This window comes from Felis catus, chromosome B2 (genome assembly GCF_018350175.1).
Source record: "Felis catus isolate Fca126 chromosome B2, F.catus_Fca126_mat1.0, whole genome shotgun sequence".
Taxonomy (NCBI): Eukaryota; Metazoa; Chordata; class Mammalia; order Carnivora; family Felidae; genus Felis; species Felis catus.
Window position 1 is genome coordinate 47,352,846 of NC_058372.1, and position 6,308 is coordinate 47,359,153.

At 34.2% G+C, this 6,308-nt stretch overlaps 1 pseudogene; it reads left to right on the top strand.

Moving 5' to 3' along the window:
* The first annotated feature begins 3,073 nt into the window (after positions 1-3,073).
* Positions 3,074-5,259, top strand: LOC105259848 (annotated as a pseudogene).
* Positions 5,260-6,308: the final 1,049 nt, after the last annotated feature.

A 6,308-nucleotide genomic window follows, 5' to 3' on the forward strand; every position in this document is an offset into this window, starting at 1 on the left:
ATTTTACATTATATGTATTTTGCCATAAAATTTTGGAAAAAATAGAAACATTCTAAATCAAACTCACCATCAAGAAAGTGAATAGGCAAGCATATACTGGGAGAAACACACTCATAAAACATGAATGTAATGACAGTGGTATCCAAGATACATAAAATACATTTAAAATTTAAAAATAAAAGACAAACATCCCAACTTTAAAAACAGGCAAAAATTTGAAAAGACATTTCCCAAACAAGATGTGTGTGTGTGTGTGTGTGTATGTGTGTGTGTGTGTGCGCGTGCGTGTATGTGTGTGTGTAATATATGTATCTGGTCAGGACATGAGAAAGTGCTTAATTTCAATAACCATCAAGAAAATGAAAATTAAAACCACAATAAGAAACTATTACATACAATAATGGTAAAATCAAAAAAATTATTAGCATCAAACATTGGTGAGATTGTGGAGAAACTGATTCTCACATTCTTAGTGGAATACAACCATTTTGAATGAAGATCTGGCAGTTATTTATAAAAATCCTACATCAATCCTGTGACCCATCAGTTATAATTTTAGATATTTATCCAAGATAACTGAAAATATATGATGACAAAAAGGGGTGTATGGGAATGTTCATAGCAGCTTTGTTCATAGTAGCCAAAAAATGTGAAATATTCCAGGTATAGTAATAAGTTGGAATGATGCTTACAGAAATAATATTTATAAACTCCGTTAATACAATAATATGACTTTAACTCAAAAAGCATTGTGGTGTTAAAAGAATTCTTCTGTAAATGAATGCATATTGCATGATTTCACTTATATGAAATAAAAGAGAAAAATTATAATGAACAAAAAATTAGAAGAGTGACTACTTCTGGGGTAGAAGTAGGGGGACTTAGTGGAGACATTAGGAAATTTCTGGAATGATAATACATTTCTATATGTTAATAATTGTTTGAGTTACACATATATGTTTGTAAAAATCCTCAAAAATCTGCAAAATACTTTGAAATTCATCAAAAGTAACTTGAAGTAATGCATGGGTAGAAGGATGGCTAAGTGGATGGATACATGATAAAACATGTAGTAAAATGTCAATGATAAAATCTAGGTGGTGTGTATACAGGCATTTTCTGTGAAATTCTTCAATTTTATTGTTTATTTGAAAAATTACAAAATTCAAAAAACAAAACAACTTCTTAATGTTGTTTATTTTGGTTACTAGTAATTCTCCTGAAGTCATTAAATATTTATATTTGCATGGTGAAGAACAAGACCATAAAAAGAGTATTGTCAAAAAAAAATTAAGTTGAAATTGCTTGGAATACATTTTAGAATTTACAGTAGTATTTGTATGTGCAGCTATGTAATTTTCTATAACTACACTTAAATCCCAAGGACAAATATGGAAGACTTGCATAGTTGAATATAGTTGTTTGTATTTTTATGAGAAAGACATATAGTTTGTGCTCTTTAAATGTAAGTTTCAGAAGCAAGAAGCGGATCCAGTCTATTTACTTAGGCCTAATGAATTTACAACTGGAACTCAAAGAAAAATTGCACTGGAAAAGTATGGAACAGAAAGCTTGACTCCTATTTCTGGAGTGGTTGAAAGAGAGGGAAGCAGTGCAGGGTGAAGACTGAACTATCATTGTCTTAGGTCGATTTGCTTTTAAGGAAAATAAAATATTGTAAATATAAATAGCTGCTATAAATAAATGGAAATTTTGAGTCAGAAAGTACAGAGTTCATTGTATTTAATATTTAGACACATTTTATTTTTTTAGCATTTAACTATTTCTAAACCAGTATGGTTCTGGCATTGATAGCATTTCATGGTTGTTTTCTTTTTGTTTTGTTTTCTTTTTAGTGACTTGTAAAACAGTCCATCTTAGATGAGGTTTAGCGAGCCATTGATATCCATTCCAAGATTATCATGCTTCACTAACCTACACTTTGAAACACTTGAATTTTCCATGTTTATTTGTGGAAGATGTTAACAGTGCGTAGCAAGGAGTTTGTATTTTTAGAGACAAAGTTAATAGTTGTTTTTACAGGAGAAAAGTCTAGCCAGAGTGTGTAGGAGGCTCACAGGGGATGCCTTCACTTTTGTTCCTTCATTCTCACACAGTTTTTCTTTTTCCCATTCCCAAATTAACTTTCTAAACTTCCCTCCATAATGAAACATGACCTTCTCTGTCAAAACCACTTCACCAGTGCAGGATTTATTTTTGGGAATTTTTTATAATTATGCGACCTGCATTTGTTGGTATGCATTCATTTGGAAAATTACATGAAAGTGTCAATTTTCGCATGAGTCATCTGTGTAACAGGAATAACTCCTACTGTGAAAGGCTGCCTGGATCAATAAAATAACTGATAAACGTCAGTCATTAAAGTGATAAATAGGTTCTGATTGTTCAGAGTAGTAATAGATATTAGTTGTAACTCTTAGATATTGAAGACCAAAAGATGAAATATGCTGTCCTGTATTGGCATCTTTCTGTAAGGACAACTTGCGGTGTATGTTGCATTGAGCTAAATCACAAGGGCTTTTTGTCTCTCCTGTTTTCTTTCATGTAATGAGATCAAGCCCTGAGGATATTTTCTCCCAAAATTAAAAATCCTGATGGCATATATCACCCCACTTATAGGTCAATCTGAAATGTCTTCTAAACAAAATCCAGTTTTCATGTGTGTTTACAAACCTTTACATCTTCCTGCTTTTCTTGGGCAGGTTTTCTCTATTTCTCTATTTTCTCTATTTCTCTTGGGCAAATATCCTCTATTTTTCTAGCAAGTCCTTAAATTGCTGCTAGCATGACTGCTTTTCCCCATAGTGCTGATTGAACTCTAGGGCGAAGAGATCTCATTACCGATTATTAACTTTTGGAGATATTAAAAAATCCTATAAAAATTGATGCATATTATGGGTGTAATCCATTAATATCTCTAGTAGAAACTTTTGAAAAATGTGGAGGAGTTTAGCTTAACTTTACCTTTCTGTTGACCTTAGAATATACATTCCAGATTTGGAATTCTTGTGGTGGCGGGCAAAGAATGGCCTGCATGGTCCACCATGAAGTAATGGAAGTGCCCTTTGTGGAAGACTGGGGCTTGGTGCAGACTTGGGAGAAGGTGTCTATGGAGAAGTTCAACTTGCTGTGAAGAGAAGAATTAAAGGAGTAGTTGCAGTCAGGATTGTAGACATGAAGCATGTCATAGACTGTCTAGAAAATGTTAAGAAAACGATCTGTATCAATAGCGTGTTAAATTATGAGAGTGTAGTGAAATTCTATTGTCACAGGAGAGAAGGCAACGTTCAGTATCTATTATTGGAGTACTGTAGTGGTGGAGAACTTTTTGACAGCATAGAGCCAAACATCGGCATGCCTGAAGAAGATGCTCAGAAGTTCATCCATGAAATCATGGCAGGGTGGTTTATTTGCATGGTATTGGGATAACTCACAGGGATATTAAGCCAGAAAATATCCTTTTGGATGAAAGGGATTACCTTAAAATCTCTGACTTTGGCTTGGCAACAGTGTTTTGGCACAATGATCATGAGTGTTTATTGAACAAGATGTGTTTACCTTACATTGCTCCAGAACTTCTAAAGAGAAAAGGATTTCATGCAGAACTCATTGATGTTTGGTCCTATGGAATAGTACTTATGGCAATGTTGCCATGGGACCAGGCCAGTGATGATTGTCAGGAATAGTCTGATTGGAAAGAAAGAAAAATACATACCTCAACTCTTGGAAAAAAATTGATTCTGTTTATCCAGCTTGGCTGCATAAAGTCCTAGTTGAGAATCCATCAGTAAGAATTACTACCCCAGATATCAAAAAAGATAGATGGTACAACAAACCACTCAAGAAATGGGTAAAAAGGCCTTGAGTCACTTCAGATGGTGTACATAAGTCTCCTAGTGAATTTTCTAAACACATTCAATCCAGTTTGGACTCTCTGTGGTAAGCAGTGCTTCTAGTGAAGAAAATATGAAGTACTCTAGCTCCCAGCAAGAATCATGGACGGGTCTTTTCTTATGGAACACTGACCCTTCATAATATTGATAAACTGGTACAAGAGATCAGTTTTTCCCCATCCCCATGTTCTGATCGTATGCTTCTAAATAGTTACTTGGCACCCCAGGATCCCCCCAGACCCCTTGGAATCACTTGGTTAAAAGAATGACATGATTTTTTACCAAACTGGATGTAGCCAAACCTTATCAATACCTGAAAGAAACTTGTGAGAAGTTAGACTATCAGTAGAAAAAGAGTTGTATGAGTCAGGTTACTGTATCAACTGATAGGAGAAACAATAAACTGATTTTCAAAGTGAATTTGGTACAAATGGTTGAGAAGTTCTTGGTTGACTTTCAGCTTTCTAAGGGTGATGGATTAGCATTTAAGAGACACTTCCTGAAGAGTAAAGGGAAGCTGAATGATGTTGTGAGCAGCCAGAAGGCCTGGTTTCCTGCCACATGAGAGATCCATTGGATTCCTGGTGAATATAGTGCTGCTGTATTGACATTATTCTTCCTAGAGAAAATTATCTTGTTCTGAAAACTGCAAACAGTAGTCTCTGAAGAGTTGTCTTCCTTCTAGCCAAACATTTTCCAATTCGTTTTGTATGTTCTTCATATAAACAATACCTATATCTTCATTGTAAGTAAAGCTTTTGGGGAGCGATGGATAGAATTCATTAGATGTTTCTTCATTTTGTGTTTGGTATCTGAAGACCCATGTGATGGAAACCAAGCTCTGGGGAATACATGAGCTTACCAGCTTTTATACCGATGTAATGAAAAAAATATCAACCATAATTTTGGTTTCATACAGAAAATGCATGTTTCCTCCATGTTGATTTAATTATATGGGTAGATTAGTAAGAAAAGCAATTTTTATTTTGGAAAGTAGATATATCAGTCTATTATGTGAAGCCAACTTCAAAAAATTTGTATCTTCAAGATTTTTACTTGTTTTTGCAAGGGCCTGACACAGTATATAAATAAACCTGTTTTGAATTATAACTGCTAATTAAAATTGCAAGTAAGTACATTTTTTCCATTATAGTTAATAATATATAAAATACCGATTGATCTTTCAAGTAGAAGTTGAGCATAAAACTCTAGTGCTTAACTGTACTTAACTACCTTTACTCTAAAATTACTATTGCACATTTTAAATTTTATTCTATATTATTTTCTACGTTCACAGCCATATTTTAATTCTTTATTACACAAATAAATTCTATTTCAAAAATGAATAGCTAACTCTGTGGACTTACTGGTGACCAAGCTTCTAGGTGGTAGGGAATAAAAGAGGGAGAAGTAAGAAACCATGATAGAAAAGGATCTGATTCCTAGTTCGTTTGCTATCAGATTTACTAAGACTTTGTTCTTCTGATAAAATTTATTTTTTTAATGTATTAGGTTGAGGCCTGTATTCCTTTTTCTTTGTAATTTATAAAATTAATCATCTTGGTCTGAAGCTAAGAACATACGAAATTTTATGGTTAGAGTTTATCACTTAGTGTATACTGGTAAATTGTATTACTGCAGTATACCCATAGGAGAAATAAATTTGTACCAATACAGGCTCCTAAGAATTGAGTCAATAAATTCTCAAAAACTAACTTTTGGTCCCTGTCCTCCAACCTGTTCCTCCCTAGTTTCTTCCATCCCAGTAAACTTTACATTCAGTTCTCCAGTTCCTTGAGCCAAAACCCCAAGAATCCTCTTTGACATTCCCACCTCAAGGTCTTTTTTTTTTTTTCTGTTCCGTCCCCTAGAGTCCTTTACTCCCAAAATTTGTGTGGCTTGTGCTTCACTTGGAGTCTTTGCTTAAGTGTCACATGCTATGTAAAGTCTTTCCTTGATTTATCTAAAATGTTACCCCACTTCTATCACTCTTGCCTTTATTTTTCATAACACTTATTAGCTGACATTATAAGATATTTTTATTTACCTAGTAAAGTCTGTTTCCCCCATTGCAATATGTAATAGATAAGCTCCTTGAGTTCAGGGATCCTACCTGTCCTGTTCAGTTCTATGTCCCCAGCACTTAGAATGGGGCCTGATGTATTACAGCATGCAATGAAGAGTTGTTTAATGAAGAAATATACACTCAGTTGATCTTATCCATCCGCAGAAAATACCAGGAAGCTGAACACTTCTCTCCATTTTGATTGTTACCACTCTAGTTTAAGCTTCTTCATCTCCTCCCTAGATTTCTTACTAAAAACTAATGTCTTCCCACCTCTACTTTTGCTGTTTCTCAACTCAACCCTCTCTCCCTCAAAGTTGTTTCTTGAC